The sequence below is a fragment of the Humulus lupulus genome, chromosome 6, assembly GCF_963169125.1.
Source record: "Humulus lupulus chromosome 6, drHumLupu1.1, whole genome shotgun sequence".
Taxonomy (NCBI): Eukaryota; Viridiplantae; Streptophyta; class Magnoliopsida; order Rosales; family Cannabaceae; genus Humulus; species Humulus lupulus.
The window spans coordinates 207651678-207667062 of NC_084798.1; the positions used below are offsets into that span (position 1 = coordinate 207651678).

Consider the following 15385-nt stretch of genomic DNA (forward strand, 5'->3'; position numbering starts at 1 on the left):
AGGGTACTTTACATAACACTTTATCAGTGTTATACAGATGTGTTATTGTACTGTCAACGATAACACAATTTCTGTGTTATTTTAATATATAGATAAGTGTTTAATTATGTTATTTATAGTCGATTATATAACATTTTTTTTGTGTTATACTACACTTTAGTATAACACTTTTTTTGTGTTATACTACACTTTAGTATAGCACATTTTTTGTGTTATACTATACTTTAGTATAACACATTTTTTGTGTTATACTACACTTTAGTATAACACATTATTTGTGTTATATAATTAAGTTTGCATAACATAATTCTTTGCATAAAAAGTGTTATTGTAATAGATATTATAACTCAATTTTCGTATTATTGTTATATTTAGATATGTTTAAATTCTCATTATATATTTTATTTATATAACACTAATTTATTCCATTATATTTTTAATTTTTTTATATAATTAAAATTAGCTTTCTAATATATACTAGCATCATCAAATGAACTTGATTTTCAAATAACAAAAAGTAAGAACATTCAACATTGAATTAACAATCCACAATTTAGTTTAAAACATTCAACACTGTCATCAACAACAAAATATTCTTTAAGTATTCAAGGAGTTTAAAAGTTACTACTTTCAACACAAATAAATAAACAAAGTTACTACTTTCAAGGAGTCTTAAGTATCATTTTATACTTCGCTTGTCACATCTGCAAAATAAACAAAGAAATATTTTATTGTTATTATCTAGCATCACAAATTACTTCAAGAAAAATGCTATGGAAATTATATCCAAAAAAGGACACCACATACAAAATAATGGATTCACAACTACACCAAAGCAAACAAAAACCATTCTACTTCGAAACTACTCGGAAATGAGTATTTTACTTAAGAGTGTCAAAAACCATAATTTCCAAGTCTCCACATAAGATATAAAGGAAATACTAGCAGTTTTTTCTTTTTTGGTTTCATCATGTTATGACAGGTGAGCAAAAGAAACAATTAACTAAAGTCGCACAAAATAGATTAGCATTTGCTAGTTTGGTAAAGTTGAGTCCTATTGAATATATGTAGTCTAAGCTAAACCCATGATAATATAATATCATTTCCTCTCAACAATGCAAGAATAAGCAACAAGTTTTGCTATTCTATTGATATGAATCATGATGAGTAATTGATTCTTATTATTGAAAATGAACCAAGTGATGAGTACAATTGGGATAGCCAATTAGCTTTATTTATAAGTTGGCTAGCCGATCAGAAGAATTCAATCAAGATAAGCTCAAAAAAAATTACAGGTCTTACATGAGCTCAAGAACAAGTGAAGAAGCTCCCCCACCACCGTTGCATATGACACCAACCCCGTACTTTCCCTTTTTATGTCTCAATACCTGCAACAACATTATTCTTATTTCAGAAATTCCAAGTAAAATATATCAGAGAGAGCATAGTTACCAATGTCTCTTTTATTCCACAGCTAAACATAACTGCATGATGTAAGATATATATAAGATCCAATGGCCTAGAATCTAGATGACACTCATATTATATGTGTGCAAGGCAAACATGTGATTAGGCTTACTAAAAAAGAAGCAATAAAGAGCATAAATTGTTGTGCCAATTCATTAGTCTGAAATAGTTTGAGAGATTAAATAAAGAGCATGACCATGTGTTTAGAATAAGTCCAACAAGCCATAAGAAACTCATAAAAGAGAAACACAAATAGAACACCACAATAAACTAAGCTACAAAAATCAGCAGCAGAGTGTGCTTTATGATCGAAGTCACTGCCAAAAAAAAACAGAGAGAGAAAACACAACAGAATAAACTTGGAAGTTTTATTAACCAACAATTATGGGCCAAACAAAAAGCTATTATACAGCATGTCTGTTTTAGTAGCCAGGATAGCTTTTCCCAAAGAATAACTGTTGTCTTTGTAGACAGAATTGTACAGTAATGGACAAATACACAATTGATCAAGGTATTGGGCTTCAAGGGTAGACAAAAGTTAATTATTTTATCTCCAAAATGATTTGTAACCACCAATAGTTTATCATAGAGGTTGATTAAAAATGGAATCATAGAAATATGTTGATTAAAAAATGAAAGACAATCATAGAGGGAATCGAAACCTGCTGGCCATTGTCTCCTTCTCTGTGGATTAGAATTTTCCCAATCTTGATTCCTTTACAACATGCTCTCAGAGCATTCTCCATACTCTCACCGCTGTAATGACAAGAATAAGTGTGCAATGAGAATATATCGAATTAGTACATTGTGAAAAATTACAGCTTTGAATCTTATTTTTTGGCCCAAGAATAGAAATCCTCTAGAGTTTGCTTCCAAATATAAAATTTATATGAAAAACTGACAAAAAAACACATGCCACAATTGCTTTGCGAAATTACCTCCTGATTATAGACACACCACATAATCTCTTACAGAAATCTACACCAGTATACACGGACTCTGCGAAAGACAAGAGATGTAAATTAGCTATCAGCAATTACAGTTTCAAGAAATTGGACTCTCTTAGCGAAATCAAAATTAGAAAAAAAAAAATTAATAATGAAGGTATCATCTATACAGCATAAACTAACTTTAGTCTTTGAACAGCAAACATGCATATGAAGCATGGGTCCTACACTGTCATATTAGAACAGTTAATATTAGATTTTCCTTTTTAGAGATTTGTAGTACTGACAACATAATGCTTTGCTTTTCTAATATGAGTAGTGGCACTTAATTGTTGAGGCTAAACAGTTAATGCCCTCACATTCAGACAAGAAATGTTACTCATATGCTAAAAAAATTTATGTTTAAAAAAAGAAAAAAGGAAAAGTTACAATATGATAAGTAATGAAAATGAAAACTGAAAACTGAAAGGGACAAAGAACTAAAAAATTCCATTTGACTGTCAGCTTACCAGTTGGAGTGGCCACCTGTTTTTCTGTAAATGGCAGATGTCCCAGACCATGCTCAACGACCTGGTAATAATTTGAAGATCATTACTCATTGACTAATCCCATTCTCAAAATGCAAAACCATAAATAAACTTCCTATTCAAAGAAACAAATACTCACCAAACGAATCAACCGATCATCATAAAATACAAAATCATGCTTCGTTGTTTGTGAATCACGTATGAGGGTATGCATGCCCCGTATCTGCATGAGTCAACCGGTAATTAGTGCCATAAAAAGTTGTTGAAATTACATTAATAACAGAGAATGAAGCTTTCCAGATACCTGAAAAGTTGAATTTATAACGTATAAATTAGGATATATTTTACACAAGTCATGCTGGCCAAGCTTTGTACGGATGTGTTGTACAATCAAATCAATAGCCAGGTGATTATCTCCTCCGCGAGGAATAATGATGTCAGCATATTTTTTTGTAGGAAGAATAAAGTCATCAAATGCAGGCTTCACAAACTTTGAGTACTGCATTAAAACAAAAACATTTTAAGAAAATGAAATGGTGAAAAATGTAGCCTACTTTCATCAGATTATTCTCTCATTTTCATATGATCAAGTACTGGAGACTAATAGTGAACCCTCAACCCTATCGAGTGGAGATTTTCCGAAAGGGAATGACATAAATGATTAAACAACAAGAGTTAATCAAATAATAAGAGCAAACCATCCATCACAAAGATCACTTTCAAAAATAACACTTTGACATTTCTAGCTACTGTAATGACCCACTAATCTAGACTATTTGGACCATTAACGAAACTATACATAAAACTTACATTTTTACGAAAATACCATAATTTTATTGAGTAACTTGTAAGATAAGAGTTACTTACAAATAAATAGAATACTAAAAAGGATATGGGATCCCATTGTCTTTAAAAACAAAACATGATTTAAAATAAAAGACATTACATAAATGGTGCGGAAAATACATGTAAAAAGACATAAAACAGAAACTACATCCTCGAATCGAATAACGCTCGGCCCCTTGACTCCATTCACCATCGATACACATCCTCTAAGCGTCACGAATCTTTCCGCCTCTAAAGCTTATTTCCTGCACATAAACAGAAAGGAATGAGCCTAATGCCCAGCAAGGAAAAATCTAACACATAGTCATACACATCAATTTCATAATAACGTAAAGACATATCATAACACATAATACACTTATTATAATGGCCATTATTACTTGGGGTCCCATAGACTAAACAAGCTTATGCCCATAAGATTAGTGGGGTCCTACCAGCTAAATAGGCTTATGCCCACAATCTTCTTGGGGTCTTGTTAGTCAAATAGGGCATAAGCCCAATCCTACAACATACACATCAATAACATATTCATAACATATGAAAACATAACACATAAGATAACATAAACATAAACATATAGATTCTAGCCTATTTTCCTTACCAAGGTTACCGGGATATGTGGACTGATTTGGGACTTTTTGGAACACTCCTAAAACCATAATGAACAAGAGTGAGTCTAAAGAAGAAAGGAGATGAAATGAAAGGGATGGAAAGACTAAATCATTGAAAGTTATACTTACCAAACTTATGTGCTCAAGAACTAAGATTCCCTAACCAAAATGAAGATTAAGGTTAGAAATTGAGTAGAAGACTATGAGAAATAAAATAACATAATACAGAAAGGAACTAGAGTTTTGGTTACCTCAAAGACTTGCAAGATCAATCTAACCACAACCAAAATACTAACGAACCTCACTTCCCAAAGTGTTTGATAAGCTTATGATGTTTAAGCTTATGATTTTCCCAAACCAGGTGTTTAAACTCTCACACTCACTTAACACTAGCAGCTTCTGAACTTAGAGTAAAAGGTGAAGAAATGGCTGGGTACTAGGCCCTATTTATAGAGTTTGGGAATGAAAGTATCTTGATTTTACTTGAATAAAAATAATGGCTTTTTAGGGGAAAATCATTTGAATAATCGTTCAGCAGAGGCTAAAGACTCGTTCAAAAGATGCTGGACTGTTGAGGGAGTTTGAATGGCTGAAAGGAAATGAATTCAAAAGAGTTTGAATTTATGCTGGAGGAGGCGATATATCGCCCCCTGTAGGCGATATATCGCCTGGGCCAGTATGCCCGAGGCGACCGTGCATCGTTTTGTGTTTTCCGTATCTACGTGCTGCGACATATCGCCCCCTATAGCTGCGATATATCAGCACACGCTGAATATTTAAACACGAAATTACACATTTTTAGCTAAGTTTGATGGAGTAAACAGCCTTGACTAAGCCCTCAACGTATTCAAAGCTGCTGACTGACCCTATAACATTCAAACTTTACCCTTATTTAATTTAATCCTCAAAAATACTTAATCCTTAATTACCATTCATAACATGTGCTTAAAATCCTATTGGTTGATGTCTAAACCTTATAATATAATAAATATAATCCTTAATATCAGTCACATTAATCAAACCTTAGGTTATACTTAATATTCTTAAACTATAGATTAAACTTAGAAAATCTATAAGTACTACTATGAGTGTCCAAAAAATTCCCGGTCTGAACCAAAAATCCACAGTTACAAAGATAATACTAAACATACTATAATACTACTAAATAATTAGCTAAGTAAAGTTCTTGGACTCTACAGCTACTAACAAGTAACAAAACATAATTACCACCAGAGTTGCAGTTTCATCTCCTGAGGTATATTCATTGATACTTTAAACTTAATTGAGGCCCACAAATTCAAAGATATAATCTCTTGGAAATAAGAATGATTACAAAATTACATGAATAGTTGCTAACCTGATCAAGAACTGTACCAATATCCCTGTTTTTTTCTACTGTGTCATGCCTTATCCTCCTTGCTAAACGAACATCAGCATCTGCACTGAAAAATTTTCAATGTGAAGTGCCTCAACTTAGTAACACTATAAAGTGACATATCACGGCATCCCATAGTTAATGCAGAAACTATAAAAGAAATCATTATATTAATTGAATCTCAAATGTAATGGTATAATACTGAATAAATTAGAAAAAAAAAATAGTCAGATAAGCATCTCAAGACCACATATTTGTAGTAGTAACTAATGAAAAGCATCAGAAATACAGAGTAAGAACATCAAGTAGCCTAAATGATAAAAAAGAAAATAAATGACCTGTATCGACAAATATCTTCATATTCATCAACTCTCGAACACGGGGATCATGAAAAATGAGAATGCCTTCCAAAATTATCACATCTGAAGGGTTTACCTGCACAGCATATGCTGCCATATTGTTGAAGTAAGGGTCCTCTAATTCAGAATTCTAATAGAGATAAGAAACATACTGATAATTGCAAGCATGCACATACTGTAAGTAATGAATAACTTTAATTCTCCTATAACTTCTCTTTGGTAAGACAAGTATAAGAAAACAAGAGGCAATTCATTAGACCAGCATGTTAAGAAAACAAAAGTTACCCTTCTAGGCGGGAAGACATTGTTTTTGTAACTCTTGAAGTCATAGTTTGGAATATCTACTGCTTGCCCATTCCTCAACTTATCCATAGAAGCTAAAAGTTTCTCATTATCAAATGCATCTGACAATAAAAGCAATTTTACATCAAAAGACATGAAAGAAACAGCATGCACCATATAGGAGAAATACATACCATAGTTAGGCTAGTTATGGCTACAAAGCAAACCAATTCTAATGTGCCCCACTAAATGGCTAAAAATATACTACATTTTTGTGAATTTTTAGCAAGATACAGGTATTAGAAACTTTGTACAAATGGGCACTAAATTACATAAAGTTTAATAGCACAAACCTCATTGCTTGGTTTAAATGCAATCAAACACTATATACTCCTAGAAAAAATATAATGTGACTAAAACAGAAATTCCCTCACCAGGATGATCAAAATTGTATTCATGTACTCTTGCATGTTCTTCTGGTGTCAAATTATGGTAAAAAGAATCCTGAGAAAGCATAAACAAAAGTATTATAAGAATGATGTGCAACACATATACACAGATATTTTTATAAATAAAAGCTTTCTAGATTTTACCTCAAGCATAAAATGACATAAATATTAGAAAATTTATGAAACAAATAAACAGCAAAAATATGGATTTCCATTTAGTTAAACTTACCATCATAAACCAGAAAATCCACAAGTAACCAAAAATGTGCCAAAAGAAAAATCAACTTAAGAATCAACACAAAACTATTTTAACCCTTGAGCTGAGTGTTACCAAGTTCAACTCATAAATATAATTAAATTTCTTACAAGCAAATAAATCAATAAGTATGTTTCAAATCAATTATATTCAAGTAGAGAAAACCAGAAGCCTAGAATCATACAAATCATGAAAATTTTCATGATGAGATTACCTGGTTAACAAGAACAACACGCTGGTCATGAAGCTACTGTATAATCATATCACAAACTGTAGTCTTACCAGATGCTGCTCCACCAGCAACCCCTGCCATGCAAAGAATAATGTGATATCTAGAATAGACTACAGAAGAACAAGCTTCTTCCAACAATTCGTCTTCCTAAAAGAACGAAAACCTTATGCGCCAAGACCATAGTCCAGCATATAGAAATACAAGAGGCTACCAAAGAAACAAAATAATGAATTTTTAAAAAAGCTAAGGGTGGAAACAATAAAATTTTTAAGAACCACATAGATAAGAAGGTGAAATTTCGGGAAGATATATTAAAAATATATATATATACAAATCTTTTGTAGGGGGGCTATTTCCCATCCTGGTCACTATGTAGGTCCATCCCTGACCACAGCATAATATTTCCCTCAACTTAGGATGATATCTATTTAGTAAAGAAAAATGAAGTATTGGATGCTTGTACGTGTTCCAATCCAAGTTTAAAGGCATATTCATGATATATATTTAAAAAAAAATTAAAAAGAAGAATGTCGTAACAATGTAGTTTTCCAATCCAACTTTACCTATGACAAAAGGTTGCATAAGAATGTTATCTGTAGCAGAGGTTGTTGGTTCGTCCACATTTGAATGCCTTTCCTACAGACCGTTCATGTGAAATCCAGAAAAATGAACCCCTGAGGAAGCTTCTATTAAGTCCGCAACTGATTTGGACTCCATGCCCATAGACCTATCCCATAAAAGAGACAACGGTATACGAACAAGGTTATGCAAAGAAGAAAATGAACAAACATAAATCATTCTCAAGAAAATAAAAAGAACTTCATGTCTAGCAATGTGAATCTTGAGTCCAACTGATGGTTCGATTGAGTATAAGTTTTTATGAACCATTAACCAACTCGGCTATTGAACAATCAAATTCAGTAAAAAAAGATGGTCAAGTCGCTTGATCAGAAGTGGGATAATAAAACAATACCAAAGGGTACCCACCTAGCGTTATAGGATCTTAAACTGGTAAACAAGCTCGAATTCAAAGACTTATTACAATGGACAAAATATATCATCTTAAAAACTCTGGCTTTATATGTTAGTGGCAGTGATTGATCAAAACAAGCAACAACAATCCAAATGGAAATGCTATCTCAGTTACATGTACCAAATCAGTATTCCAAATGCTTCTAACCCAATAATCCACACAACAATAGTCCAAGTATCGACACCACTGTGCCGCAAATGACACCAAGTTTCGTGTAGCAAGCACACCAAGTTCCATGTACTGACACCAAGTGAAGAGGCACTTTGAGAATGGGATGTTGGATGCTATTGCAGGGGCAAACACATCATTTAGAGACTTAGCAGCATCAGTGGCATCAAATCCGAATATATTATCCCCTGTTGGACAATATAAAAATAGGACGCCAAATTAAGATCAAGTGGCAGTTAAAAGAGATTGAGTCGATTGGGCAACTGGGACTTTCCATCACCAAAGTGCATCAAGATTCTTCTGTGATATGTTGCTTGAAAGGTTGAGTTCAGAGAGATTCCTGTTTTCTTCTTTAACTCGTTGCAGTTTGTCTTCCATGCCATGTTGGCGCATCTCTAGGTTATTCAGCATTTGGAGCCCGTTCTTCAGTTCCAATGCTAAGGCTCTTTGGTCCTCTTGAGATTCATAATGCAACTTCTGCAGAGCTTGGAGTGTTTCTTCAACTTGTAGAAACCTTGAGTGCTCCTCTTGCATTAGGGTTTGAAATTTATTTAATTCATCATTTTTTTTCTGTAAGTTGTTGGTCTTTCCTAGATATCTTCTGCAACAAATCATCTACCTCTGATTGCAGAGTTTGGTTTGATCTCTCCAACTGAACACACTGTTCTTCAGCACTTTTCAATCTTGCAGCTCCCATTAAAATTTCATCATTCAGACGTTCTACATTCACTTGAGCTTGAGAAATTTCAGCTTCCATCATAGCAATAATCTCCTAGCACTGCTTGTACTGAAGTACTGCAGCTTCTTTCTCAGCATTTAGCCCAGCGACAACTTTCTTTAGTGCTTCAACTTTAGCTTCTGCTCTTTCAATTTGCTCATTAAGTAACCTGGCATTTTCCTCAGCAAGTGATAGTTTAAATTCCAAAATAGAAATTTTCTTAAGACAATATTTGTACTGAACAAGCCCAGCTTCTTTCTCAGCCTCTAATCTACAAAGTTCTTGGTTAAGATTCTGACATTCAGCTTCTTCCCTTAGAGCTCGTTCATTTTTCCCCTTTCCTTCCTCTTGTGCTGGAGATAACAGATTCTCTAGGATAGATATCTTCTCTAAACACTGATTGAATTGAAGAAGACAAGCATCTCTCTCAGCTTCTAGTTCTGAAAGGGATTCCTTCAATATTTTGATTTCGATTTCAGCTTTTCTTGCTCATTCATCTAGCAGGCCAACATCTTTTTGTGCATGCTTAAGTTCTCTATCCATATTAGATAACTTCTCTACACTTTGCTGATATTGAAAAAGGAGATTATCCTTTTCAGCTTGCACCTTTGCCAAAGTTTTCTTTAAAGTTTGAACCTCAGTTTCAGCTTTTGATGCCCGTTCAAACTCAAATAGGACCTAGTTTTTCAGCTTCGGGCTTCCAGTTGATATCTGCGAAACACTATCAAAATTTTGTCCACTCTCTTTTGCTACAGATAAACTTTGGCCTTTTTTCGTCCTTCCGTATGCAACCTTTGGGTTTTCTTGCACTGCTCCTTCTGAATTAAACATCCCATGCAGCTATTTTAGACACCTTTTGCTTATCCCCAAGTCAAAGTCTTCTAAATTTCCACCTGTGCTTTTCACTGTAAATAAGTCGGTTGATGGGTATTGTTCAATGTAAATTTCCACCACTGAAAGTCCACTTGTCATATCTTAAACTCACCATTGGACCAATATATGAGCTTCTTTTGATGATGGGTATTGTTCGGTTGGGCAGCTAAAACACCTGTCGAAAGCAACGTTATACTAAGATTGAAATAAAAACCTCAACAAGCTAATAACAAAATATTATACAGATTCTTTACGAAATAAAAAACAAAAATGTATATAATTTGACAATCAAAATTATTTCAAAATATAAACTAAAAAATTTAAGACATTTACCTTACGGTTTCAGTGAACTGTGAGACTCATCCTGTGTCCTTGAGTTAGAAAGTGGGGTTGAGAAGAAAGTTGTCGATGGAGGGCTGGAATAGGGTGAACGACTGTTGAGATGAAAGTTGTCGATGGAATAGAGTGGAAGGTTGTCACCGAAGATGAAGAGAGTCCTCGCACATTATCGGGAGATGGGGAAATGGGTCAAACTGTCGATGGAGAAAGATTGAAGAAATGGGTGTAGGGGAAATGGGAGTTACTGTAGAAAAAACTTAGGATTTGGCGCTATTTTATTTTACCTTGCTGCCTGAAACTTTCTTTCATATACAATAACTCTTTTTAAATACTATTATAATGATGTGTTATGGTAATGGGTGTTTGGTGTAGTGGCAAACCATGTGTTCTTTGCCAGACTTCTCAAAACCAATAGGTTGAGTCATGTAAACATCTTCAAATAAATCTCCATTCAAGAAGGCGGTCCTCACATCCATTTGATTGAGTTCTAGATCAAAATGAGCAACTATAGCCATAATGATTCGCAACGAATCTTTGGTGGAAACAGGTGAAAAGGTTTCTTTGAAATTAATACCTTCTCTCTGGCTATAGCCTTTAGCCACAAGCCTAGCCTTATACCTTTCCACTTGCCCATTCGAGTCACGTTTGATCTTATACACCCATTTGCATCCAATGGGTCTGCAACCTTTGTGACATAGAACTCAATTCTTCTTTCATTGCATCCATCCACACCATATATTTAGGACTACTCATGGCTTCTTGATAAGTGACTGGCTTAGAATTATCTCCCACATCAAACTCATGTTCCGATGAGCTTGAGCTCTTCGCCCCCAGCATAGCGGCAACGGCATACCCACCCGGTTTCCGTATGCCGCACTTGTCCAAATTCAACGGAGATGGAGATCCGTCGGATCATCTGGGGATGTTCAACACCCTGATGATGGCCCACAACATTGGCCCTGAGCTGAGATGCCTGATATTTCCCTCCACACTGATTGGACCAGCCAGACAATGGTTCAAACAAAGCAAGAAACAATCAATCAGCTCCTTGAAAACTTTCTCTGCTAACTTCAAAAGGACATTCCGAGCCTCCCAGGCTACCCACGTCAAGGCCGACTCTCTGGCTAACGTGAGGCAACAACCCGATGAGCCTTTGAAGGCTTACCTGAGCAGGTTCGCGAACGTCGCTGCTCGGGCCAGAGACGCAGATGATAGTTCCAAGCTCATGGCCTTGTGGACTGGAATCCTTGTCGGAGGGGGACTCTGGAATGAAATACAAAGGAAGGGAGTTAGCTCAGTGAACGAGTTCCTAAATAGGGCCCAGGAATGGATCAACTTGGAGGAGGCCCAAGCCTCAGCTGTAGGAACAAGCTAGGTCCCTGAGCAGCCCGCTGGAGTGGGAACGGAGGTCATGACAGTGACCCAGAACGTTACACAGAATAACCAGTTCGGTGGAGGAAAGAGAAAGGGGAACGGCGAGGGCAACCAGCACGGCCCAAAGAAGAATAAGTCTGTAGAAAAATTTAAGCCGATCTACGTGACTTATACAGAGCTCACCCACTCTAGGGAGAACATCTTCCTAGCGAACTCTGCTCGCTTCCCCTGGAAGAAGCCGGAGTCGTTAAAGCACCAGAAGGGGAAGCGAGACACCTCCAAGTTTTGCCATTTTCACAACGACGTTGGCCACAATACCGATGATTGTAGGCATTTAAAAGATGAGATCGAAACTCTCATCAGCGCCGGCCCATTAGCTCAGTACGCGCAGAACAGGGCTCCGGCAGGCCGACCTGCTCCGGAAGTCCCGGTCAATCAGCCCGGGTCTCGGGTAGATCAAGACGTCCCTCCTCCAGTGATAGGAGGAGAGATATCCACAATCTCAGGAAGTCCGTATTTGGCTGGCACGAGCCGGGGTGCCCAAAAGAGGTACGTGGACGAACTCAAGGCGCATAACGGAGTAGAGTTCATCCCGGAGCAGCGTCTGCCAAAGCAACAGCGATTGGAGAGACAGCAAATCATTTTTACAGAAGAAGATGCTGGCCATGTCCAGTTCCCTCATAACGACCCTCTGGTCGTAGCAGTGCAGCTCGCTAATCGGAGGGTTAAGAGAGTGCTGATCGATAATGGGAGCTCGGTAAACCTTCTATTCTGGTCCACGCTGGAGAAGATGGGTTTGACTGTCGCCGAGCTGAAGGCGACCTCCATAATGCTGTATGGTTTTTCGGGAGAAGGATCATCGGCTATAGGGACGATCGAGCTGGTGATCAACCTAGGAGAAGGACCCCGGACAGTCACCAAACTCCTCGAGTTTGTGGTCATCGACTGCCCCGCTGCATACAATGCTATTTTGGGCTGACCCACACTCATAGCTTTTGAGGCCATCACCTCCGTTCGCCACCTCGCGCTGAAATTCCCTTCTTCCACGGGGATATGCACGGTCCGTGGCGATCAGCTTGCTACCAGGGAATCCTACAGCATTTCCATGAAGGGAAAATCGAAACCCGGGCAGCTAGCAATGGCCATACAAGGTGGAGGAGAGGAATCCCAGGAAGCTCTAACTGATCCTGAGATTGAAAAATCTCAGAGCGCCAGAGGGGAAAATATCGTCTTAAGTGAGGATATTGACCCCCGAATAAGTGAGGATAAGTCTGAGCTCCAGGCTATTGAAGAGCTCGAGGAAGTAAACATCGATCCACAAAATCCTTCACGGATGGTCAAGCTCAGGAAAAACCTCTGTAGCAAGAGAAAAGTGGAGCTGATCAAGTTTCTGCAGGATAACCTGGATGTGTTTGCATGGTCATATGAGGACATGGTGGGAATTAGTTCAAATGTCATCATGCACACCCTTCATCTGGACAAGAGCGTTCCTGCAAAGTCCCAGAAGCAGAGGCACCTGAGAACAACCCGGGCTGAGGCCTTAGAGGAAGAAGTAGCCCGGCTCAAGAAATGTGGCTTTATCCGTGAAGCCAAGTTTCCGATTTGGGTCGCCAACCCCGTGCTGGTCCCGAAGCCCAACGGGAAGTGGCGGACCTGTATCGACTTCTCCGACCTGAATAAAGCCTGCCCCAAAGATTATTTTCCCTTGCCAAGGATTGACCAATTGGTGGATGCCACAGCGGGGCACGAGCTCATGTCCTTTATGGACGTGTACTCAGGCTATAACCAGATCGCCATGAATCCGGCGGACCAGGAGCACACCAGCTTCATGACCCTGACTAACGTCTATTGTTACAAGGTCATGCCATTCGGGCTGAAGAACGCCGGTGCTACATACCAGAGGTTAGTAAATAGAATGTTCGCCAACCAGATCAGGAAGAACATGGAAGTGTATGTTGATGACATGCTGGTCAAGTCAAAGACTGCCGATAACCATGTTTCCGACCTGGAAGAATGCTTCAAGATACTACGAGAGTATGGCATGAGGCTTAATCCACAGAAGTGCACTTTTGGAGTCGCATCTGGAAAATTCCTGGGTTTCCTCGTCAATACCCGAGGAATCGATGCAAACCCCGACAAGATCAGGTCATTGCTCGAGCTTCCCTCACCCAGGTCGCGCAAAGACGTCCAAGGCCTGACAGGAAGGGTGGCAGCCCTCAATCGATTTATTTCAAAATCCACCGACAAGTGCCTGCCATTCTAAAACCTACTCCGAGGAAATAAGAAGTTCGAGTGGACCAAGGAATGCGAGGGTGCTTTTCTTGACCTGAAGGCACATCTGGCCAAGCCGCCCTTATTGTCCAAACCAAAGGCAGCGGAGCCCTTTTTCCTCTACCTAGCTGTCACAGAGGATGCAGCTAGTGCCGTATTGGTCTGAGAAGAAGACCGGGTTCAGAAACCGGTCTATTACATCAGTAAAAGACTTTTCGGGGCTGAATCCTGATATCCGTTGATGGAAAAATTGGCGTTCTGTCTTATCACGGCCTCCTGAAAGCTCAGGTCGTCCTTCCAGTCCCACTCAGTACACGTCATGACCGATCAGCCTTTAAGGTAGGTTTTGCAAAAACCTGAAGCATCGGGACGCTTGTTAAAGTGGGATATCGAACTCAGTCAGTTCGAGATTTTGTACACCCCACGAACTACTATAAAAAGTCAGGCCCTGGCCGATTTTGTGGTAGAGTGTACAGGATTCCGGGAGGATCCTGTAGAAGACTCACCCCAGGTCACCTCGGCCCAGACGTCGTGGAAGATCTTCGTGGATGGCTCATCCAATGAGAATGGCTCCGGGGCTAGAATCATTTTGATATCCCCTGAGGGACATAGATTCCACTCAGTGCTGAGATTCGGATTCAAGGCCTCCAACAACGAGGCCGAATACGAAGCTTTCCTGGCCGGGCTAAGAATAGCCCAGGAGCTGAAGGCGAGCTTCGTTCAGTGCTTCAGTGACTCCTAGCTCGTGGTAAACCAAGTGCTAGGCGAATATCAGGCACGAGGACCCAAGATGGCTGCTTACCTGGCAAAGGTAAAAGTCGAGCTGTCCGTGTTTGGGCGAGGCTTAATCGAGCAGATACCTCGAGAGCAAAACGCTAACGCAGACGCTCTTGCCAAGCTTGCCACCTCTGGGGAGATGAAGGCTTTGGGGTTAGTACCGGTAGAGTTCTTGGAGAAACCAAGTATAGAAGAAGTCAGGGCGGAGGTCGAGATGATCGACGCCAGGCCGACCTGGATGACCCCCATCCTTGAGTATCTCACCGAAGGGAAGCTACCTGAGGGGCGTAATGATGCGCGACGGATGCTGTACCAGGCTCCAAGGTATACAATGGTAGATGGGGTGCTGTACCGACGTGGGCACTCCCTTCCTCTCTTACGGTGTGTTCTGCCAGCCGAAGCAAAGGCCATCCTGCAGGAAGTGCATGAAGGTTTTTGCGGGGATCACACTGGGGGGCAAAGCTTGGCCCTAAAAGTTTTA

At 38.6% G+C, this 15385-nt stretch overlaps 1 pseudogene; it reads right to left on the bottom strand.

The window, feature by feature from the left end:
- Nucleotides 1-1298: 1298 nt before the first annotated feature.
- On the bottom strand, nucleotides 1299-8077 carry LOC133785913 (uridine kinase-like protein 3; annotated as a pseudogene).
- Nucleotides 8078-15385: the final 7308 nt, after the last annotated feature.